The sequence below is a fragment of the Somniosus microcephalus genome, chromosome 6 (assembly GCF_052327205.1).
Source record: "Somniosus microcephalus isolate GS21.2 chromosome 6, FLI_Smic_1.0, whole genome shotgun sequence".
In the NCBI taxonomy this organism is placed as follows: Eukaryota; Metazoa; Chordata; class Chondrichthyes; order Squaliformes; family Somniosidae; genus Somniosus; species Somniosus microcephalus.
In genome coordinates this window covers 134,232,095-134,257,764 of record NC_140992.1, presented here as the reverse complement: position 1 = coordinate 134,257,764, position 25,670 = coordinate 134,232,095, and positions in this window count along the sequence as shown.

The following is a 25,670-nucleotide window of genomic DNA, read 5'->3' as shown; positions in this document are numbered from 1 at the left end:
CTGAAGCCCAACCAGTTCCCATCCACCACCAGCCTCCTCCGCCTGGCTGAACTTGTTCTCACATTGAACAACTTCTCCTTTGACTCCATTCACTTCCTCCAAATAAAAGGTGTTGCTATGGGAACCCGTATGGGCCCTAGCTATGCCTGCTTTTTCATGGGATATGTGGAACATTCTTTGTTCCAGTCCTATTCAGTTCCCCTCCCTCACCTCTTTCCATTACATTGATGACTACATTGGTGCTGTTTCCTGCTCTTACCCCAAACTGGAAAATGTCATCAACTTTGCTTCCAATTTCCACCCTTCCCTCGCCTACACGTGGTCCATCTCCGACTCTTCCCTTCCTCGACTTCTCTATCTCCATTTCTGGGGATAGGCTGTCGACCAATATCTACTATAAACCCACCTTCTCTCACAGCTATCTTGATTACATTTCCTCCCACCCCGCTTCCTGTAAGGACTCTATTCCATTCTTCCAGTTTCTCCATCACCGTCGCATCTGCTCTGACGATGCCACCTTCCATACTAGTGCTTCCGACATGTCTTCCTTTTTTCTCAACCGAGGATTCCCCTCCACTGTGGCTGACATGGCCCTTGACCGTGTCCGTTCCATTTCCCGCACTTCTGCTCTCACCCCTTCCCCTCCCTCCCGGAACCACAATAGGGTTCCCCTTGTCCTCACCTTCCATCCCACCAGCCTCTACATTCAACGGATCATCCTCTGCCATTTCTGCCACTTCCAGCGTGATCCCACCACCAAACACATCTTCCCCTCCCCTCACCTTACAGCATTCCAAAGGGACTGTTCCACTCTTTAATCACCCCCAACATGGCACCTTCCCGTGCAAGCACAGGAGATGCAGTACCTACCCTTTTACCTCCTCCCCTTCCACCATCCAGGGCCCCAAACACTCCTTCCAGGTGAAACAGCAATTTACTTGTACTTCTTGCAATTTATTATACTGTACTTGCTGCTCCTCTACATTGGGGAGACCAAAAGCAGATTGGGTGACCTCCGTTCAGTCCTCAAGCATGACCCCGAGCTTCCGGCAATTTTAATTCTCTGACCTCGGCCTCCTACACTGTTCCAGTGAAGCTCAAGGGACAGCACCTCATCTTTCAATTAGGCACTTTACAGCCTTCCGGACTCAACATCGAGTTCAACAATTTCAGATCGTAACCACTGCTCCCATTTTTTTGGACAGCAGCTGTTGATGATTCTGCTATTGCAATTTACACCTCCTCTGGACCCATCTTTTGTTTCTTAATTTGTCCCATTACCATCCCCCTTTTGCCTTGCACCATCATCCCTTTTGTCATTTAATCTCTCCTGCCTTCCACCCTATCACAGATGTTAGATCCGTGTGTTAATGGAGACAGGAATGCAGGAGTAAATTTAACAAGTGTTTACTGAACAAAGTCTGGAGGTGAACTAACTAAACAAGACGCTACACAGGCTTATATACCCGAGTGGTCACTACTGGTACTACAGTATACAGGGGCTTCAAAAACATAGTTCCTCTTAAAGGTACATACACTACAATTCCTCCCCTTTTAGATAAATAGTACATAACATTTTAAGTAATCATTAAATAACATTTTTACAAGAACAATAATATACACATTTGCTGAAGTTAATCAATTACAAATTCAGTCTCTCTGGAGGCTTCCTGACTCGGTCCAGATAACGCCTCGGTGGTGTAGTAGGTTCTTTTGGCAAGGTCGATTCGGCTTGAATGCCAGTGTCGGGTTCATCTGGTTCCAGTATCACCGGATCGGAGGTAGATACTATGGGTATCTCTGCTTCATCACTAGGCGTATAGAGTTGTGGTGTAGGTTGTCCTTTTTCGGATGACTCTATGATCTGGTCAGCATGGTGCCTTATTATGCTTTCTCCAATGTCCATGGTATACATCAGTGGTCCTAGTCGTGTGCAAATAGTTCCAGGCTGCCATTTCTCGGTACGGTAGTCCCGGGCCAAAACTGGTTGACCTATCTGGAAGGTTCTAGTTGGCCTTTCATTCATGCTTTGAAATTGCCGGTTCTCTACGTCCCTTCTGACGTTTGGCTTGACCAAATCCAGCCGGCATCTTAGGCTTCTATTGAAAAACATCATGGCGGGGGTTTGGTTTGTAACCACATGTGTTGCATTCCTGTACGCAAATAAGAAGTTATCTACCTTATGTTGTAGATTTATGTCTTCATTACCCATGGCCTTTATGGCCTTCTTGAAGGTCTGGACAAGCCTTTCAGCCAATCCATTGGTGGCGGGATGGTATGGGGCAGACATGTAGTGCTTAACCCCATTGTTTTTTAAGAACTTCCTGAATTCTTCGGATACAAATTGCGGTCCATTATCAGAACAGATCTATTCAGGCAGCCCATTCCTGGTGAATATGGTCCTTAATACTGTGATGGTTTTTTCCGTGGTGGTGGAGGACATCTTTATTACCTCCGGCCACTTGGAGTGTGCATCCACCGCGATTAAGAACATTGAGTCCATAAATGGACCAGCAAAGTCGATATGTACCCTTTGCCATGGAGATGAGGGCCACTCCCATGGATGTAGAGGGGCTTGTGGTGGGGCGTTTTGGACCTTCTGGCATCCTAGACAGCTCTTGGTCATTTCTTCGATGTCTCCATCGATACCTGGCCACCACACAAACGCTCTGGCTAAGTTCTTCATTTTCACTCCACCCAGATGCCCCTCGTGAAGCTCCTTTAGCACTCTATCCTTGAGTTTGGGTGGAATCATCACTCTGGATCCACACATCAAGGTTCCTCGGCACACTGACAGCTGTTCTCTTCTTTGCGAGAATGCTGCCAACAGTGGTTCGCCATGTGCTGGCCATCCCTTCACCGTTAAATCGTAGACTCGTGAGAGAGTCGGGTCATTTCGCGTGTCCTTTTTAATTATAGAATTTGTCACCGGTAGACATTCCACAATGGTCGAGTGGAACATCTCCACTGGGTCCACTGTAGGCGCCTCTTCCACCGTTGGCAACGGTAGGCGCGATAACCCATCAGCATTCCCATGCTGTTTTGTTCCTTTGTATTCTATGTCATACTGGTGTGCCCCTAGGAAAAGGGACCACCTCTGTAGCCTTTGCGCTGTCATAATGGGAACGCCCTTTTTAGGGTTGAATATGGAGACGAGGGGTTGATGGTCAGTCAACAAGGTAAATTTTTGTCCGTGTAGGTAATGGTTGAATTTCTTCACCCCCCACACCAGGCTGAGTGCCTCCCTGTCGATCTGGGCATAGTTACGTTCAGCTGAGTTCAATGAGCGTGACGCAAAAGCTATCGGCCGCTCCGAGCCATCAGGGAATCTATGCGATAATACCGCTCCTACGCCGTAAGGGGATGCATCGCACGCCAGTCTGATTGGCAGTGATGGGTTGTAATGAGCCAGCACTTCCCTGGACGTGATCAAGCCTTTGCATTTATGGAAGGCACGTTTACAGTCTTCGCTCCATTTCCAAACTACTCCCGTTTGTAGCAGTGCGTTAAGAGGGTGCAGAACCGTCGACAAGTTTAGTAAAAATTTATGATAGTAATTTACTAATCCCAGGAACGACCATAATTGTGAGACATTTTCAGGCGCTGGGGCCTTTACGACCGCTTCAATTTTTTCAGGTGACTTATGCAACCCTTCTTCGTTCATGACATGGCCACAATATGATATTTGTTTCTGGAAAAATTTGCACTTGGGGCGATTTGCTCGTAGGCCCCGTTCTCTCAGCCTCGTGAGCACCTGCTCCAAGTTGGCAAGGTGCTCGTTGTCGTTTCCTCCTGTTACAAGGATGTCATCTAGGTAGCATTGAGTCCCCCCCTTGCAGGACTTGCTCCATAGCTCTTTGCCAGATAGCCGGAGCTGATGCCACTCCGAAAACCAGTCGATTGTACTGGTACAGGCCTTTGTGTGTGTTTATCGTGAGATACTTTTTAGAGGCCTCCTCAACCTCCATCTGTAGATATGCCTGTGCTAAGTCAATTTTGGTGAAACGTTTCCCTCCGGATAGTGAGGCGAAAATATCTTCTATCCTCAGAAGAGGATACTGTACTGTGTGAAGAACCGGGTTTACAGTCACCTTGAAGTCCCCACAGATGCGAACTTTTCTCTGTTCTTCAGATTTATCATTATTCAACGTTTTCTTCATGACCGGGACGATGGGTGTTGCCCACTCGCTCCAATCTACCTTGGATAACACGCCTGCTTTTTCCAAATTCTCCAGCTCTGCCTCGACGGCTGGACGAATTGCGTATGGCACCGGCCTTGCCTTAAAAAATTTGGGAATTGCCGCATCTTCCACTTTTATTGAAGTGGTGGTGCCTTTCAGGGTTCCTAGTTCCTGTTGAAACACTTCTTTGGCGTTAGCCAAGACTTTTAATCGTCCAGGTATGACGTCATCATCGTTTTTTCTCTTACTGGTCACCGTCAGTGCCTGAATGGAGTGCCAGTCTAAACGTATCTTTCTGATCCATTCATGTCCCAACAACGGTGGACCACCATCTTGCAGAACGTATAAATACAACTTCTGTATTTCCTTGCCGTTGTATACAACAGGCACCCTTATTTTCCCTCTGGGGTATACTTTCTGCCCCGTATATGTCTTCAAGATAATGGATGTGTCTTTCAAAGGTATATGCGGCAATAGCCGCTCGTAATCCCGTCGACTCAAGGCGGTCAGAGCTGATCCTGTATCTAGCTCCATTTTGACTGGGGACCCCGCTATCGTGAGGGTAACCCAAATGGTCTGGTAATCTTCTTTGGCAATTACATTATGTAATTTGAGACAGCTTAGTCTCTTGTTTCCGGAGTCGCTATCGCTCTTCTGGTCTTCGGAGCTACTGTCCGTCATCATTTGTACCTTTCTGTACTTTTCCTTATTGACCTTTTTACTGTCAGCGGATTTCTTTCCAGATCTGCATACATGTGCAATGTGTCCCATCTTTCCGCATTGCCTGCATGCTTTGTCCTTGAACCAGCAGTCCTTCTGGTCATGGGTGGATCTGCCGCAGCGATAACATCTCTCGAAACCCCGTGTCATTTCATGGGTGCCGAAGTCCTGTGGCTTTTGCTGTATCTCTGCAGCTCCTTTTGCTGCTGCTTCGTATGATACAGCCACACTGAAAGCCTTGTCCAGTGTCAAATCTTTCTCAGAAAGTAGTCTTTTCTGTGTTCCTTCGCTTAGGAGACCGCAGACGAATTTGTCTCGTAGAGAATCTGTCAGTCCTGCCCCGAATTGGCAGTGCTTTGACAGCTTTCGTAATTCAGTGAGGTAATCAGCGTTACTTTCATTCTTGTGCTGATTCCTCCTGAAGAATTTGAATCGTTCCGCTATCAGCAGCGGTGTTGGGTTTAAGTGCTCCTGTAAGGTATCACAATCTCCTTAAAATTCTTGTCCATCGGTTTGGCTGGAGTGATCAAGTTTCGTAACAGCCCGTATGTCCTTGCGCCCATCAGATTTAGAAGTACCGATGCCTTTTTATCATCCGCTACTTCATTCGCCTTGCAATATACCTCCACTCTTTCCACATATGTGGTCCAATCTTCTATATCACTATCGAAAGCAGTAATATTGCCAGTCTTCGGCATCTTGAAAATCTAAAATGGCGCTTCCCGCGCTTTTCCTCCGTCCCCGATGGATCAAAATGGCGCCTCCCGCACTTTTCTTTCTATCCCGCCGAGTTAACATAGCGCCTCCCGCGCTTTCCCGCCGCTGTTGCCAACGCTGTTCTCCGTGGTTCCCGTTGCGACCTGCAGCTTTTCGCGGTATTTCTATTTTTTTATTTTTTATGTATCGCTTCAATAGTTTCTCCGTTACTTGGAGAACCATTCCCGTCGTGGAGCGGACCCTCTGGGACTTTCCCCTCCCTCTGCTCGGTCCGAACGCCGACCTGCTTTGCAGCACCGGCCGCGCCCTGAGTGCTCCACCCTCTCTCTCTCTTTGCTTCTGCTTCCCGACTCGCTGCCCGGCCCCGTTGCAGAGCCACCCGATCGAGCTCTAGCCCGCCGCAGCCCAGGAAGGATCAGTGCACTACCTGCCACCAGCCCGTTTAGCTGGTGAAACCACAGTTTTTTTTCTTGCTTCTGGCTTTGACCTTTGTCTGAGGAATCGATCCCCTTGAGGTGCTGCCGAATTGCAGGTAAGTTTGTTTCTAACTCGTCGCCACTGTTAGATCTGTGTGTTAATGGAGACACGGAATGCAGGAGTAAATTTAACAAGTGTTTACTGAACAAAGTCTGGAGGTGAACTAACTACACAAGACGCTACACCGGCTTATATACCCGAGTGGTCACTACTGGTACTACAGTATACAGGGGCTTCAAAAACATAGTTCCTCTTAAAGGTACATACACTACAACAGACCTTCATTTTTGTTCTTTCCTCCCATCCCCACTTTCCCATCCCTGCACTTGCTTAAAACCTGTTACATCTCTAACATTTTCCAGTTCTGATGAAAGGTCATTGACCTGAAACATTAGTTCTGTTTCTCTCTCCACAGATGCTGCCTGACCTGCTGAGCATTTCCAGCATTTTCTGTTTTTATTAGCATAACTTCCATGCGTTTGTACTCTATGCCTCTATTAATAAAGCCAAGGATCCCATATGCTTTTTAACAGCCTTCTCAACTTGTCCTGCCACCTTCAAAGATTTGTGTACATACACCCCAGGTCTCTCTGTTCCTTCACCCCCTTTAAAATTGTGCCATTTAATTTATATTGCCTCTTCTTATTCTTGCTACAAAAATGTATCACTTCACACTTCTCTGCAATAATTTTCATCTGCCATGTGTCTGCCCATTTCACCAGTCTGTCTATGTCCTCCTGAAATCTGTTGCTATCTGCCTCATTGTTTACTACATTTCAGAGTTTCGTATCATCTGCAAACTTTGAAATTATGCCCTGTGTACCCGAGTCCAGGTCATTAATATATATCAGAAAGAGCAGTGGTCCTAATACCGACCCCTGGGGAATACTGCTGTATACTTCCCTCTAGTCTGGAAAACAACCATTCATCACAACTCTCTACAACAAAAAGAAAATGCTGCAGATGTTGGAAATCTGAAATAAAAACAGAATATGCTGGAGATACTCAGCAGGTCAGGCAGCATCTGTGAAGAGATAAACAGAGTTAACGTTTTAGGTTAATGACCTTTCGTCAGAACTGGAAAAAAGCAGGAACTGGAACAGATTTTTAAGCAAGGGTAGGGGCTGGGAAAGGGGGGAGGGGATGAAAGAACAAAAGGGAAGGTCTGTGATAGGATAGAAGGCAGGAGAGGTTAAGAGACATTAAGAGATATTCAAGGCAAAAGGAGATGGTAATGGGACAGGTTAAGAAACAAAGGATGGCTCAAGATGAAGTGTAAATTGCGCTGGCAGAATGAGAGACAGCTGCCATGTGGGAGAGAAGAAAAGACACAAACAAAAGGTGTAGATAAAAAATATATATAGGATAGGGGCCGAGGTTATGATCTGAAATTGTTGAACTCTATGTTGAGTCCAGAAGGCTGTAAAGTGCCTAATCGAAAGATGAGGTGCTGTTCCTTGAGCTTACGCTGAGCTTCAGTGGAACAAAGCAAGAGGCCGAGGACGGTGAGGTCTGAGTGGGAGTGGTGCGGATAATTAAAGTGACAGGAAACCGGAAGCTCGGGGTCCCCCTTACGGACTGAATGAAGTTGTTCCGCAAAGCGGTCACCCAATCTGCGTTTGGTCTCTCGGATCCGAGTGGCAGGCAGTGACTAGTGGGGTACCGCAAGGATCGGTCCTACGACCCCAGCTGTTCACAATATATATTAATGATCTGGACGAGGGAATTGGATGTAATATCCCCAAATTTGCAGATGACACAAAGCTGGGTGGGAGGGTATGCTGTGAGGAGGATGTCGTGAAACTCCAGTACGATTTGGACAGGTTGGGTGATTGGGCAGAAACATGGCAAATGCACTATAATGTGGATAAATGTGAGGTTATCCACTTTGGTGGCAAAAACAGGAAGGCAGATTATTATTTGAATGGCAATAGATTGGGAGAAGGGGAAGTGCAAAGAGACCTGGGTGTGCTTGTGCACCAGTCGCTGAAGGTAAGCATGCAGGTGCAGCAGGCGGTTAAGAAGGCAAATGGTATGTTGGCCTTCATAGCAAGAGGGTTCGAGTACAGGAACAAGGATGTCATGCTGCAGTTGTACAGGGCCTTGGTGAGACCACATCTTGAGTATTGTGTGCAGTTTTGGTCGCCTTATCTGAGGAAGGATGTTCTTGCCATTGAAGGAGTTCAGCGAAGATTCACCAGGCTGATATCTGGGATGGCAGGAATGATGTATGAGGAGAGTGTGTCGATTGGGCTTGTACTCACTGATGTTTAGAAGATTGAGAGGGGATCTCATCGAAACCTATAAAATTCTGTCAGGTCTGGACAGACTAGATGCAGGAAGGATGTTCCCGATGGCCGGGGAGTCCAGAACTAGGGGTCATAGTCTAAGGATAAGGGGTAAGCCATTTAGGACTGAGATGAGGAGGAATTTCTTCACCCAGGGAGTGGTGAACCTGTGGAATTCTCTGCCACAGAGGGCGGTGGAGGCCAGTTCATTAAATACATTCAAGAAGGAGTTGGATATATTTCTTAAGGCTAAAGGGATCAAGGAATATGGGGAGAAGGCAGGGACAGGGTACTGAATTTGGATGATCAGCCGTGATCTCATTGAATGGTGGAGCAGGCTTGAGGGGCCGAATGGCCTACTCCTGCTCCTATCTTCTATGTTTCTATGTCTCCCCAATGTTGAGGAGACCGCATCGTGAGCAGCAAATACAGTATACTAAATTGCAAGAAGTACAAGTAAATCGCTGTTTCACCTGGAAGGAGTGTTTGGGGCCCTGGACAGTGGGAAAGAGGGAGGTATAAGGGCATGTGTTGCATCGCCTGCGCTTGCACGGGAAGGTGCCAGGCGAAAGGGAAGGGGTGTTGGGGGTGATAGAGGAGTGGACCAGGGTGTCGCGGAGGGAGCGGTCCCTTCGGAATGCTGAAAGGGGAGGTGAGGGGAAGATGTGTTTGGTGGTGGGATCACGCTGGAGATGGCGGAGGATGATCTGTTGAATGTGGAGGCTGGTGGGGTGAAAGGTGAGGACAAGGGGAACTCTATCGTGGTTCCAGGAGAGAGGGCAGGGGTGAGGGCAGAAGTGCGGGCGATAGAACGGACACGGTCGAGGGCCGTGTCAACCACAGTAGAGGGGAATCCTCGGTTGAGGAAAAAGGAAGACATGTCGGAAGCACTGGTATGGAAGGTGGCATCGTCAGAGCAGATGCGGCGGAGACGGAGAAACTGGGAGAGTGGAATAGCGTCCTTACAGGAGGCAGGGTGGGAGGAAGTGTAGTCCAGGCAGCTGTGGGAGTCAGTGGGCTTGTAGTGAATGTTTGTCAATAACCTATCCCCAGAGATGGAGACGGAGAAGTTGAGGAAGGGAAGGGAAGAGTTGGAGATGGACCATGTGAAGGTGAGGGAAGGGTGGAAATTTGAAGCAAAGTGAATGAAATTATCTAGTTCAGGGCGAGAGCAGGAAACGGCACCAATACAGTCATCAATGTATCAGAAAAAGAGGTGAGGAAGTGGACCTGAGTAGGACTGGAACAAAGAACGTTCCACATATCCCACGGAAAGGCAGGCATAGCTAGGGCCCATGCGGGTACCCATAGCAACACCTTTGATTTGGAGGAGGTGAGTGGAGTCAAAGGAGAAGTTGTTCAATGTGAGAACAAGTTCAGCCAGGCGGAGGAGGGTGGTGGTGGATGGGGACTGGTCAGGCCTCTGTTCAAGGAAGAAGCGGAGCACCCTCAGGCCATCCTGGTGGGGATGGAGGTGTAGAGGGACTGTACGTCCACAGTGAAAAGGAGGCGGTTGGGGCCAGGAAACTGTTAAAGTAGTGGAGGGCGTCGGAAGAGTCGCGGATGTAGGCAGGAAGAGACTGGACAAGGGGAGAAAAAATAGAGTCGAGATAGGAAGAGATAAGCTCCGTGGGGCAAGAACAGGCTGAAACGATGGGTCTACCAGGGCAGTCCTGTTTGTGGATCTTGGGAAGGAGGTAGAAGCGGGCTGTGCGGGGTTGGGGAACTATGAGGTTGGTAGCCGTGGGGGGGATGATCTCCAGAGGAGATGAGGTCAGTGACAGTCTTGGAAATGGTGGCTTGATGTTCGGTAGTGGGGTCATGGTCCAGGCGGAGGTAGGAGGAGGTATCGGAGAGTTGGGGTTCAGCTTCCGCTAGGTAGAGGTCGGTTCGCCAAACAACAACAGCACCACCCTTGTCAGCAGGTTTAATGACAATGTTTGGGTTGGATCTGAGAGAATGGAGTGCTGCAAGTTCAGAGGGAGGTAGGTTGGAGTGAGTGAGGGGAGCAGAGAAATGGAGACTGCCAATGTCAAGCCGGCAGTTTGCAATGAAAAGATCTAGAGAGGGTAAGAGGCCAGAGGGAGGGGTCCAGGTAGAACGAAAATTCTGAAAGCAGGAGAAAGGGTTGGCCGTGCGGGGGGGAAGACTCCTGGCCAAAGAAGTGTGCACGGAGACGAAGGCGGTGGAAAAAGAGCTCAACATCGTGCCGAGCTCGAAATTCATCGAGGTGGGGGCATAAGGGGATGAAGCTCAGGCCTTTGCTAAGGACTGATCGTCGGGGTCAGAGAGGGGAAGGAGAGAGGGGAAGGTCAGAGGGGATAGTGAAAACGCGGCAGGGGGTGAGATTGGGAGAAGGAATGGGGTCAGAGGAAAGTGAAGGGGAAGAAGGTTCCGGAGGGGCGTTGGTGTCCAAGAGTTGTTGAAGCTTGAAATCCTTGACACCTGAAAGGAAGAAAGCGCCGGATGAGGCAAAGGATGAAATGGAACTGCGGACAAGGACAGCTTTGAGATAGAGTGAGTCGGTGCTGCTGAAGAGAGAGGTCGAGAGTGTTCATGTGGCGGCGGGGTTTTTCGCCCTCAGGTCCCTCCCCCTCGTCTGGATCCCAGAAGAGCGGGGGAGTGTCCCAATCGATGGGCGGGATGGCCCCTCCCTTCAAGCAAGCCACAGCGCCTGCCTGTGCAGTCTGTGAACTCGCTCCTGCTGCAGGCTGAGGATCTTTATCCTTAGACCTTTCCCCAACTGGCTGTTTCCCCCTTTCAGGTGTAAACAGCTTACACTGGTTGATGTAACCAGCAGCCTGTTTTAAAACCTCGTCCGCTGCCCCGAATGGGCCTTCTAGGGACTCCCCGTTCTCTTTCCTTACCGGGATGGCCTCACAGACGGGATCCTGGGCTCGGACCTGCTTTAGGTCCGGGGCCAAAGCTACCCCCTGTGTGCCTCCCTTGTCCCGGATTGCGGCTACCGGGCCTGCTTTACAGGGATCCCATAACTCTCCTTCCCTGGCCCTATGCTCGGCTACCTCGTTGGTCCTTTGGTTACCCTCCCACGTGGTAGGGAGGGATCCCAAATCTATGGCCAAAGGTTTGGCCAATTCCCTGTAAATCCCATTAAGCTGAATGGGACCTCGTTAGACCCGGGTGGATTGGTCGGGTCTTCCGAATGGACCACCGTGCTGGAAGCTCCAGTGTCCACCGAATATCTCCCCCACACCGTTTCCACCCGCATCTTAACACAGGGCCTGCTCCCCTCATCATTTTCAAGGGGACACAGGTTGACAGGCTGCGCTGGTTCTAGTCAGGGCTGTGGGTTGGAGGGGGCTGACGGGGTCAGAGCACCGGTAGCGGCTGCTACTCTCCCCTGGCCAGTCAATATGGACCTCATGGCGTCCAAAAATGACTCCACCGCGGCGGGAGTGATTCCTGCCTCCGCCTTTTGGGCTGGGGCTGTGGAATTCTTTCCCTTGTTATCCTTCCAAGGGTTTTTGCACTCCTTCCACCAGTGACCATCCTTCCCGCACCCGTAACAATGGGTCTTTGTGTTGGGGGGGTTACTCCCTTCCTGGTGCCACTCTTTCCTACCCGGTCTGAGTTTTACCTCATGCACCTTTCCCTTGGGTGGGTGTGCATCGGCTCCCCTACCGTTTTTGTAGGCCAGAGTTAGCTGCCTAATCACCGTGAGCTCGGTGGTCTGGGGATTTTTGGGGTCGAACCAGACTTCTGCCTTGGCCCGGACCTGTGGCAAGCTGTTCGCCACCAGGCAACGGAGCCAATAGGCCAGGAGATCCCTGTTCAGGAGCACTCAGTCCGGCATCCCCGGACAGGCCCTCTGGTACACCGGCCACAGCCGGTCCGCAAAAGCCTGCGGGGTTTCCCCTGAGAGCTGGATCGTCTTCTCCACACGGGAGAAAGGACTTCCCTCATTCATCCCCATGGCCTCCAGAACCGCATCTCTAAGCTCCTCGTACCCGCTCTGCCCCCTCTTACACTCGTCAGAGAGGGATTGGAGGAGACTACTCTCCAGGGAGAATAGCATCTTGGCCTTCTCAGCGTCATCGCAGTCGTTGACGCTGGCTGCCTGCTCTACTTCCCTGAAGTGGATCGAGGGGTCTCCCTTTTCGGAGAGCCTCGGGATATGGTTGACCATAGCCCTAAGCTGTTGGGTATTAAAGGGTAATACGAACTGGTTTTGGAGGGGTCCCTCATTGTCGCCATTGGCGGGTGGGCCGAACCTCCGATGCCGTGCTGGGCACATTGGTCCCGACTCCAACCTCTCTGGCAGGGGTTGCTCCACCTCCGCCTCCACCTCTGGCTCCACTCCTGGTTCCACCCCCCCCTTGCTGCCAAACCTCGCTGAAACTTGGCACTACGGGTGGTGGTCGTGAGGTCTCCTCTCTCTCAACCGGGTCGTCCCTAGGCACTACCGGTGACGTTGGAACTGTCCTCCCCTCGTTCCCCATAAAATCTGCCTGACCTGCCTTTGGGCTTATGAGGCATACCATCTTTTACACATTGAGGCACTCTGTCAATAAGAAACTTAACATTCACAGCAACATCATAACCCACCATGTCTTGATAAGTCATATTTGTTAGGGTACAGCAGCCTCGTGGTTATGGCACGGGACCAACAACCCAGAGGTGTGAGTTCAAATCCCACTATGGAAAGTTGTGAAATTGAATTGAATAAATTTGCTTAAAAAAATGACCATGGCAATTGCTGGATTGTTGTGGAAAAATCCTAATTGGTTCAGTAATGTCTTTCAGGGACTAGAAACTGCAACCCCTAACTGGTCTGGCCTACATGTGACTCCAATCCCACACCATGTTCATGACTCTTCATGCCCACAGGGCATCTAGGGATGGACAATAAATACTGGCTTGCCCTTATCTCGGGAACAAATAAAAACAATAGTTTCAAGGAGTGTGTTGCTGATATTTTAAGGGTTGTTCCTCATGTTTCCCTCAGTGTCTAGGAGGAACTGCAAGCCTATCTCCTCACAACACACAGCAACGCTCATTCCACCTGGAACAAGAATCTCCACTCCAGGGGTTAGAACCTCGAGTTAGAGCATCGAGGACCAGGTGAAATACAGCATAAGCGATGAGCAGCACGTGCAGGTGGCAGTAGAGGAGCAGCACGTGCAGGTGGCAGTAGAGGAGCAGCACGTGCAGGTGGCAGTAGAGGAGCAGCACGTGCAGGTGGCAGTAGAGAAGCAGCAAGGAATGGGTCAAGAGTGTTGCTCTCTAGGATGCTGCCTGGTATGAGGATATGCAAATATGAAGAAAGACTTGGAAAAATTCAGGTTGTTTTTGTTAGAACAGAGGAGATCAAGGGGTGATTTGATAGGGGTGTTTAAAATAATGAAAGGGTGGGACATAGTAGATAGAAACAGCCTATTTCCATAGATTCAGCTGTGGCTCAGTGGGTAGCACACTCGCCTCTGAATCAGAAGGTTGTGGGTTCACAGTCCCACTCCAGGGACTTGAGCACATAAATCTAGGCTGACACTCCAGTGCAGTGCTGAGGGACTGTTGCACTGTCGGAGGTGCCGGCTTTCGGATGAGACGTTAAACCGAGGCCCCGTCCGCTCTCTCAGGTGGATGTAAAGGATCCCAAGGCACTATTTCGAAGAAGAGCAGGGGAGTTATCCCCAGTGTCCTGGCCAATATTTATTCCGCAATCAACATAACAAAAAAAAACCAGATTATCTGATCATCATCACATTGCTGTTTGTGGGAGCTTGCTGTGTGCAAATTGGCTGCCCTGTTTCTCACATTACAACAGTGACTACGCTTCAAAAATACTTCATTGACTGTAAAGCGCTTTGAGACGTCTGGTGGTCGTGAAAGGCGCTATATAAATGCAAGGCTTTCTTTTTTAGATTGAGGGGTCTAGAACAAGGGGACATAGATGTAAGAAAGAATGTAAGAGAATTAGGACCGAGAGCAGGAGAAACCTTTTTGCAAAGGGTTGTGAGGCTGTGGGGTTAGTGATTGAAGCAGAGACCATGTCAACCTTTAAGAATAGGTTAGATGGGTGATTGAGGGAATGGGATCTACAGGGATATGGGAACAGGGGGGGCATGAGAGATTCGGACTACGGTTCGTGTGGAGAGGTAAACACCTACACAGACTGGTTGGGCCGAATGGCCTGTTTCCATATTGTAGTTTCTATGTAATTCTGTGTAAGACTACCCTCAGTTTCAGAGCTTCAGGATTGATGGCATTCAGGGCCTGCTTACAAAAGAATGTGGCTTTATGGGGTCATTTGAGAGTGCATGAAGCATCCTGCAAGGTGTTTTGGCTCATATCCACCAAGCAAAAGCCACCCCCCAAAAGTTACCAGCTCACACTCGCTTCCAGTCCAGCTAAAGGCAGCATTAAGAAAATGACTGTCAAAGGCCAGGATGTGAGTGTACAATTGCACCAATTAAAAAAAATAATGGCTGTTGACATTGCATTTCTGGAGCGGAAGCACCCCTAACTAACAGAATCTCTACACCCTATATGAGCCAGTGCGCCAACAGTGTCAGACTCCTGAGGAACCAGCACAGCCCCATTCAGTGCGTATTAGCTGCCAAGCCCGTGCCCTGATTTTCCCAGACTCCACAGCACCATTGGGTACAGACCAGTGGAAAATTTACCGTTCTGTGTCCAAAAGGCAGTCTCTGGAGAAAGCAAAAGGTGCCTTTAAACCTGGTACACAAGACAAAGTCATTTTTAGGGTTGTCGTCACTGCTTGATTAGAGTGAAAGGAATTGTTTTTTTTTCTGAAGTTACAATAATAAAATGAGATAACGGGCCACTCAGCCACAGATAATCAACTATGTTTGTCTTTTAAGTCTTGAGAAAATTTAATTTGTGTTTAAAGTACAGTAACTCTTCCCCTTATTTTTCCAACTTTTTAACAAGGAGGCTGGCCCCAGTTGATAAAGCTCTTGCCCGATGAGTTAAGAGAGAGTTTAGCCTTGTCTTCAGCGATGATTCACTTCATTACTATTTTGTTGAATAGGGAACTCTTGGGCATCTGTCCATCTCTGTAACTTCTCACAAGCTCCCTTATCATATAGATAAAGGTTTCCTGACACCTGCTTGATCAGGGTGAAGGGCATTGGCTGTATGAAAAGATTTCCCTTTTAACCATTATATTGCTGATATCAAATCAGCGAATGTTCAGCATTTCTATAAAAGAAAGCCTTGCATTTATATAGCGTCTTTCACGACCACCGGACGTCTCAAAGCACTTTACAGTCAATGAAGTACTTTTGGAGTGTAGTCACTGTTGTAATGTGGGAAATGCGTCAGCGAATTTGCGCACAGCAAGCTCCCACAAACAGCAATGTGATAATGACCAGATAATCTGTTTTTGTTATGTTGATTGAGGGATAAATATTGGCCAGGACACTGGGGATAACTCCCCCTGCTCTTCTTCGAAATAGTGCCGTGGGATCTTTTACGTACACCTGAGAGGGTAGACGGGTCCACGGTTTAACGTCTCATCCGAAAGACGGCACCTCCAACAGTGCAGCACTCCCTCAGTACTGCACTGGAGTGTCAGCCTAGATTTTTGTGCTCAAGTCCCTGGAGTGGGACTGAACCCACAACCTTCTGACTCAGAGGCGAGTGTGCTACCCACTGAGCCACAGCTGACACTGTGTAATAAAATAATTAGCTTGAGTATTTCACCTATAGGGTGCTCAGTGTCTGGCTGTGTGTCGCACAATTGTGATCCTGTCACTAGTATCTGCACGTTTATTGCACAGCTTGCACATGGTACCGGAGATTCACCATTGCGGTGACTGTGCAGTACCTGTGCGGTCGTGCTCGTTAAGTCACTGATATTTTTTTGGCAGCTTTCTCTCTCTGTGCCTCTTCTCATGGCTGGGGTACAGGCCTGGCACACTCTGCTCTCCCACCTTAGTGGCCCTTCATCACATGTCAGCTCAGACAGTGTTTCACTGTGGAAGGCCTATTTTCATCCAGTATCCACACACCCACACTTTCCAGCAGGAGCCGCTGGATAATGATCAGGAGCAGAAACCCCCGTCTATTTTTTCCTCTCTTTAGCCAAGAAAGAAAGAAAAACTTGCATTGCTATAGCGCCTTTCACAACATCAGGACATCCCAAAGCGCCTTACAGCCAATGAAGTACTGTTGTAGTGTGGGAAATGCGGCAACCAATTTGTGCACAGCAAGGTCCCGCAAACAGCAACAAGATAAATGACCAGATAATCTGTTTTTAGTGATGATGGTTGAGGGATAAATATTGGCCAGGACACCAGGGAGAACTCCCCTGCTTCTTCAAAATAATGGCGTTTGATCTTTTGTGTCCACCTGAGAGTGCAGTCGGGGTCTCGGTTTAACATCTCATCTGAAAGACAGTACCTCCAATAATTGTAGTATCCGAACTGTAGATCTGGGGATTAAATCTGTAACGTTCTGCTCTGTATGACTCAGTAACACAATTGGCAGTGTCTTAACACATGACGCCATCGGGCGGGCCTGGTTCTCGTGTAACATTAGCTCCCCTTTCAGTTACTTACGTATCTCATGGTACAAAACAGAATTCATGCTGAGCTTTGGGATCTGATCAATGTGACACTCGTAACTCACTCACAAATGCTCATCAGTTCACCCTCGTCATGGCGCCCACATTTATGACAGTGTTAGCCCTCTGGGGCCCTCAATACATTATGTTACTAAGGTGCTGCAATAAATAAAGATACTTTCAATCAAAATATTTGTAATGCCTTCAGAGCTGAGGTCAGGTGACCGTGCAGGGTAAATCAACGAGTTAGTAATCGGATTAAGAGGAAGGAATTGTAACCTGATTCGAACAGGTTGCAAATCAGAATGTGGCAGGGACCGAACGCGCTGGTCCCACAGGGTGCTCTGATCACCAGGCTGGCCGTCCCAAACCACCAATGACTCAGGAAAGACAGAAAGCCGGGAGTAGGAGTAGGAGCTGCCGCCTGCGAAGCTTGAACACTGCAGGACTCTGAGATCCGTGAATCCGATGGGATGGGCCTAGATGAGTGGAAGGAGCCTGGCGAGGAATTGAAATTCCCAGTTGAGCCGGAGCGCAGTTCTACCTGAGCCTAGAATTCCACTCAACTAAATTCCTTTACATTCACTCCGTTTATATGGAATTCTTTACCCAAGCAGAACTAAAATGGATAAGCACAATATTTTTATGCCGTGCTTTTAACGGCATCCAGCTGTTTCATTAATTAACTGATAACTATGCATTCAGGTCTTCTGACAATGAGTGTAAAATGGGAATTAATATGGTAGGTTCTGATTATAATGGCTGTACGTAGAGAATGGGAGTCTGCAAAGAGCAATACTTAAGGGGAATGTATGTGAATGGCTGCAAGCATTTACTGACCAGGTCACCAGGATTACTGTCAGACACAATTAGATCTGGCAGCCTAGAAGTAACTATTGTAGCAGTACTGACGGGTTGCTCAGTATGCTAGTTAACCATTCCCCCCATCTCTCTCTAGTTTCAAGCCCATCTCTAAATGCTCTCCAAGCTCATCTTGTCCATGACACCCAACTTCTGCTCCTTCGACACCACTAAACTGCTGACCACCCAACTTCCCTTCCTGGCCCCCATGCTAGCTGACGCGGTTCCCTCTGCTCAGGCACTGTGCCCCTCCCTTTCAAAACCGTCATCATCATCCTCGTCCTAAAAAAGCACCGTCAACCCCTCTGTCCTTGCAAGCTACCGCGTTGTCCAACCTCTCTTTCCTCTCTAATTCCCTTCCTAAAACCTGCTTCACCTCCTTCTCCTTTAAGACTCTCCTTAAAATCCACCTCTTTGACCAAGCTTTTGGTAACCCTCCTGATATCTCCTCCTTTGGCTCGATGTCCATTTTTCCTTCTGCCTTTGTGAAGTGCCTTATGTCGTTTCTCCATGTTGAAGCCGCTGTGTAAATTTAGGTTGTTGTTGTGTGCTGAACAATATTGCTGAAGAATGGAAGGATGGAGGAAAGGTGCGAGGGAGCAGAGAGACACGACTGTGGGCGACTGTTGGCTGTCACCTCACCAGAGGCACCTTGTAAAGGAAACATGGGAGAAGGTAAGAGAACAGGTGCTCAGAACAGCTGGCACATCATTAGTAATAGATGTCAGGCTTGAATAAATCTGCCAAAAATACTCAGTTGCATAGAATCATAGATTATTACAGCATAAAACAAGGCCATTCGGCCCATCGCGCCTGTACCAACTCTCTGACAGTCGTCCACTTGGTCCCAGTCCTCTGCCTTTTATCCGTATCCATTTAAAAAAAATTTCCAAATATTTATCCACTTCCCTTTTAAACACTAATATGGATTTGGCTTTTGATTTCTGGTTGGCTTCCTACTCTAACAACCCTCTATAAAAAAAAAAAAATTAAAATCAGTTGAGTTAGCTTTCTCCAATTTACTGCAATTTTGCCCACAGCCATCACACTGCTTCTTAATCTTCGCTGTTCTAAAGAAAAGTGCCCGAGTTTCTCTCGTCTTTCATCATGACTAAAGCCACTCGTTACTGGTATCATTTTAGCGACTCACTTCTATACCTTCTGGGCACCACACTTTAGGAAGGACGTTAAGGCCTTCAAGAGGATGCAGGGGAGATTTACCAGAATGATAGCGAGGATGAGGGACGTCAGTTACATGGAGAAGCTGGGGTTGTTTGCCTTAGAGCAGAGAAGGCTAAGAGGAGATTTAATAGAGGTGTTCAAAATCATGAACGGTTTTGATAGAGTAAATAAGGAAAAACTGTTTCCACTGGCAGGAGGATCAGTAACCAGAGGACACAGATTTAAGGTAATTAGCAAAAGAACCAGAGGGGAGATGAGAATTTTTTTTGACGTGGTGAGTTGTTGTGATCTGGAAGCACTGACTGGAAGGGCAATGGAAGCAACTTTAATAATAACTTTCAAAAGGGAATTGGATAAATAGTTGAAGGGGAAAACTTTGCAGGGTTATGGAGAAAGGGCAGGGGAATGGGACTAATCGGAGAGCTCTTTCAAAGAGCCAGCACAGGCACGATGAGCTGAATGGCTACCTCTGTGCTGTATCATTCTATGATTCTCCACGGCCTCAATTTCCTTCCTAAAGCAGGACACCCAAGACTGAACACAATATTCTAACGGTGGCCTATCCAATGATTTGTGTTGGTTTGGTTTTATCTCTTTGCTTTTGTACTCTGTGTCCCTATTTATAAAATCTGTGATAAGTAGACGTGTAAGAAAGTAATCTCTGCCAATATTTCAATTCTTGGAAAATGCTGAGCAGTAAGCAGAGTTTACCAATGCAGTCCTGACTTAACAGAACTAAGGAACAAATAATTTGTATGAATGGAGACACTTAGGATGTATGGTATAGTTAAAATTAGGAAGTGCATGTGGCAACCTTAGTGTATAGCAACAATGGTTAAAAGGGCTTTACATAAGGAATGTGCCTCTTCAGGAGAGTGCTGCAGAGCTGTCATTGCCTGGGAGTGGTGAAGCCTGAGGCTTCCCCGACCTCATTCCCAGTATCATTATGTTCATGTCCTGTTCTTTTGCCCTACTGACTGACTGTCACACAGCCTCATGGTCAACTGGAGAAACATCACAGGGAGAATCAGTCAATGAGAAGAGTGCGTGAAGGTGGTTAGCTGAGGCAGCAGTTGATGTATTGCTAGCTTCGGTTTTTAGAACAGATTCAGCCATAAGCAGTGCCCCTGAACAAGCCCACGTCACTATTATCACCTCTGCCAAGCACCATAACAGATACACAGGTGCAGGAGGCTGTAGATAGCGAGGTTGAGGAGGAAGTACAGGGTGAGTCACCGTGCACGAGTGAGGAGGAGTAAGTGGTGGTGGCTGTTCAAGCCAAGGTACCTGCTGGTTGGAGATGCTGTTTTACTTCTGTGTTCAGGGACTCAGAGCTTACCAGGCCTGGATTGTCTGCACGTTGGGAACACTGCTGGGTCTGAGGAGGAATATGGATGAGTCCACTGCCCGCTTCTATGCAACCTTGGATGAATGGTAGGCTGCGCTGCAGTCTGCCATTGGAGCAGATGGCTTTCCAATTGTTAAATGCTTCAGTTCTGTGGCTGGAGTGAATTAAGACCATCACTGTTCCTGTTATTCGCAGGGTTGCCCATGAATAAGGTCTGTCAATCCTTAGCTCAGGAGATGATAGGAACTTGGCAAGAGGAGGAATTTTGGGGATTGCTTGAGCCGGACAAGTCTTCACCGTTTGCAAGTAGCACCACCTCCCGAGCCACTTATCCCAGCAAGAACACCTCCGGTGGAGGAAGTATCGACCATAGAAAAAGTCTCAGGGCACCAAGTGAGAACAGCAGTTGCTAAACACATAAAAAGTATGTTCCTCGTTTGTCTCATGCACTTCCACTTCCACCCAGTTTTAGTTCTGTGAATGGACTCACCTGAGGTGCTGTCCTATCCTGTCAGATGCTGACAGACTTGTTGTCCATTAATAACATTATTTTGATTTTATTTCGGATGATCCAGCATTCACAGTTTTTCCCTTTACTTTTTTTGGCGACTAAAAAGCTTCTCGCCTAAGGCGGGTCCTGGATAACATCCAACCCTAAAGAGAGAAACCTAGACAAGAATCAGAACTGGACCCCAGTTATAAAAAATGGTAAATTTCAACACTTTCCTCAGGAGCCTGTTGTTCTGAATGATGTGTTTGCATTGCCATGGAAACAGCCCGCTGGGAGATTGCTCCAGGATGACCCAATTGCTTATCCTTCATGCAATTCGTTCTTGGAAGAACAGCCCCACATGGCCAACATGTGCTGACCAGCTGGACTTCAAGTTCTACAGCTCACCGCCAAAAACTACTGTGGAATCTTGGCTTGCAAATGAATGGAAAAAATAGTTTTTGAAGAGAGAAAATCCTCTGCTGTGTGTTGTCCAGGTTCTAGCTCACTGAATGGTACGGGTTTACAAATGCACACATGCTCAGTAACATCTGTGGAAAGTAGAATTTGAGAAGCTGGCAATTAAATGGGTATTAATTGTATTGTCAGTACACCAATATTGTAAGTGTAAAATTGCTGGACTAGTCCACTATTCCAGTCCCAGTGATATCACCCACATAGAAGGAGGAGCCATCTGTAACAGGAGCTATACTGTCAGTCAGTGAGTGGCCTGCACTGTAAAAGGAGCTATACTGTCAGTCATTGAGCGGCCCTCACTGTAACAGGAGCTATACTGTCAGTCAGTGAGCGGCCCTCACTGTAACAGGATGCATACTGTCAGTCAGTGAGTGGCCCTCACCTTAACAGGAGCTATACTGTCAGTCAGTGAGTGGTCCTCACTGTAACAGGAGCTATACTGTCAGTCAGTGAGCAGCCCTCACTGTAACAGGAGCTATACTGTCAGTCAGTGAGTGGCCCTCACTGTAACAGGAGCTATACTGTCAGTCAGTGAGCGGCCCTCACTGTAACAGGAGTTTGACTGACAGTCAGTGAGCGGCCGACTTTCCTCCCCTCAGCGAATGGCCCACTGTCTCTTGGCAGGCAACAGGTGTCCCAAGCACGCTGGTCCTATCTTGGTTATGCAAGAGGACCAGCTTTGCGTGGTCTTCCTGCCCATGATTCGGTGTACTGGCCTTTGCCATTGCTGGGTTCACACCCTAATTTGGTGCAAACCAATTTCTAGGCCAAAAATCTTTTAGGAACAGAAAAGCCCAGTTGGGCCAAATTGCCTGCCCCCCCTTTTTGATAAATCTCAAAGCTTTCTTCAGAAACACATTTAATTGCCTCTTGAATCCACTTATACGTCTGCTTCAGTCGCTTATTCTATAACTGTTACCCTTCGGGTGAAAGAATTCTGATTAAGTTCCCTTTTACTTCCTAATTTTGCGGCTTTTGTCTCCCGCTATTTGAGCCATTTTTCCTAGTAAACTATTTTCCTGCACCAACTTTGTCAAATCATTTCATAATCTTCAAAACCTCAATGAAGTCTCCTCTGTGTCTCATAAAATCGCTTGAAATAGATTTTGTGCGCTCCCAGGCCCTGGCTTCTCTTCCTTCTCTGATCATCATGAGGCTTGGACCTCCTTGTACCAATGATCAACTCAGAATTTCATAGCTACGCATAAACCACCAACTGAGTTCATTGCGAGAATGTTTTGGCTGCCATGTCATACTAGAGCTCTCACCCCTCCTACTTCTTATTGACTGCTTTCCCCTGTTAAAAATTTCAGGCCTGCACTAGGTATTGTGTTGGGTTCAGTGTCCCCAGTCTCTTCTGTAATTGGACCCAGCAGGTTTTTACCGTTACTGCTCATTGTCTAGTCCTATGATTGTTACAATGAAACCCTTCGTTTTGTGTGCTGGAAGCAGTAACCTCACATATGCCCCCCATGTACGCTTCTCCTACCTTCCGGAAGGCGGATTGATGAACACTCTAGTGAGACGAGGCCAATTATCAACCATCAGGCAGAAATATTTTACACACGGGCCGGGAAGTCCCTTGGAGATGCTCCCGCTCTCCTGCCGGAGGTACGGCAGAATCATTGTTTACATGCCTATGTGGGGCTTTGGGTGAAGTTACGGCAGTGGACTGACAACAACTCTGAGGAAATTCCCGCCAATAATATGCGAAAAAACAGAATAACGTTTACAGTGAATTTTAATATGCTTTGTAAAGATCCCCGTAGCATTGAAAATATCATCCGTTAGTGAGCTAAATTCACCTACCTCTGAAACTAGAGGGTGTTAGACTGTGTCAGTCTTTTAGTCCCAATTTCTGCAGAACGTGTGTCCTTAGCTGGACAGGAAGTTAAAGGCTTGACCTCTGAACCCCCTCCCCAAGTTCTCCCAAGTGACTGTGGACCCGCGGGTCCCAAAGCTCTCCACCACTGGGGGTTTTCCTCGCCTCATGTTTGGGTCTGTTGTAGACTCATTGATAGAGATTGCTATGATTAGCCAGCAACTCCATTATCATTGTATCATGCGACTACCAGGAGGCAAACTAGATGGACCTTGGTCTTTTTTCATCTAGCAATTCTTTTGTTCTCCATGCCCAGGGATTGTCGAGTTGATCTGCCAATCAAATGAGCTACTGCACTCCGAGATGAAAGCTTCCCTGGTGACAAGTCCCCTCAGGAATTTAACCATTCCAATATATAACAATCAATTTCCTCCCTGCAAAGTTTTAATGAACCTCATTGTCTCAAACACCTGATGTGGTGTGTGAGAAACACCATCCTGGATAGACATTTCATCTGACTAAAGCTTGCATTCCCAGAATGTGCCTGGTCTGAGGATTTATTCCCCTGTGAGACAGATTTAACTTAATAGCAACAACTTAATATTAATTGTAGAAATTCATCCTGTTTGATCAGTAATTTGGCAATTACTCCAATGCTCACCTTGCAAACCTCACGAGTTCTGCCCTTCACAAATTGCCACTCCAAAACTCCATCACCCACATCCTAACCGCTATAAGTCCCATTCCCTAATTACCCCTGTGCTTACCAATTTTTATTGGCTCCACATCCCCCTACGATTTCAATAGCCTTGACCTCATCTCCAAGCCCCTCCATAGCCTTGTCCCTCCCAACATCAACAACCTCCTAAATTCCAGAACGTGCCCTCCATTCCTCTGGCTCCAGCCTTCTTTGCATTCTCTCCCCCACACTGCTCTGCTCCACCCTTGCCTTCCGCCATCTCTCCCACACTCCCACAAACTCCTCCACCTTGCTACTTCTCCCCCAAACTCCTCCACCTTGCTACTTCTCCCTCAAACTCCTCCACCTTGCCACTTCTCCCTCAAACTCCTCCACCTTGCTACTTCTCCCCCAAACTCCTCCACCTTGCTACTTCTCCCTCAAACTCCTCCACCTTGCTACTTCTCCCTCAAACTCCTCCACCATGCTACTTCTCCCCCAAACTCCTCCACCTTGCTACTTCTCCCCCAAACTCCTCCACCTTGCTACTTCTCCCTCAAACTCCTCCAACTTGCAACTTCTCCCCAAACTCCTCCACCTTGCTACTTCTCCCCCAAACTCCTCCACCTTGCTACTTCTCCCCCAAACTCCTCCACCTTGTTACTTCTCCCTCAAACTCCTCCACCTTGCTACTTCTCCCTCAAACTCCTCCACCTTGCTACTCCTCCCCCAAACGCCTCCACCTTGCTACTTCTCCCCCAAACTCCTCCACCTTGCTAATTCTCCCCCAAACTCCTCCACCTTGCTACTTCGCCCCCAAACTCCTGCACCTTGCTACTTCTCCCCAAACTCCTCCACCTTGCTACTTCTCCCTCAAACTCCTCCACCTTGCTACGTCTCCCCCTAACTCCTCCACCTTGCTACTTCTCCCCAAACTCCTCCACCTTGCTACTTCTCCCTAAAACTCCTCCACCTTGCTACTTCTCCCCAAACTCCTCCACCTTGCTACTTCTCCCTAAAACTCCTCCACCTTGCTACTTCTCCCCAAACTCCTCCACCTTGTTACTTCTCCCCCAAACTCCTCCACCTTGCTACTTCTCCCTCAAACACCTCCACCTTGCTACTTCTCCCCAAACTCCTCCACCTTGCGACTTCTCCCCAAACTCCTCCACATTGCTACGTCTCCCCAAACTCCTCCACCTTGCTACTTCTCCCGCAAACTCCTCCACCTTGCTACTTCTCCCCCAAACTCCTCCACCTTGCTACTTCTCCCCAAACTCCTCCACCTTGCTACTTCTCCCTCAAACTCCTCCACCTTGCTACTTCTCCCCCAAACTCCACCACCTTGCTACTTCTCCCCCAAACTCCTGCACCTTGCAACATCACCCCAAACTCCTCCACCTTGCTGCTTCTCCCCAAACTCCTCCACCTTGCTACTTCTCCCTCAAACTCCTCCACCTTGTTACGTCTCCCCCTAACTCCTCCACCTTGCTACTTCTCCCCAAACTACTCCACCTTATTACTTCTCCCCCAAACTCCTCCACCTTGCTACTTCACCCCAAACTCCTCCACCTTGCTACTTCTCCCTCAAACTCCTCCACCTTGCTACTTCTCCCCAAACTCCTCCACCTTGCTACTTCTCCCCAAACTCCTCCACCTTGCTACGTCTCCGCAAACTCCTCCACCTTGCTACTTCTCCCCCAAACTCCTCCACCTTGCTACTTCACCCCCAAGCTCCTCCACCTTGCTACTTCTCCCCAAACTCCTCCAACTTGCTACTTCTCCCCAAACTCCTCCACCTTGCTACTTCTCCCCAAACTCCTCCACCTTGCCACTTCTCCCCAAACTCCTCCACCTTGCTACGTCTCCCCCAAACTCCT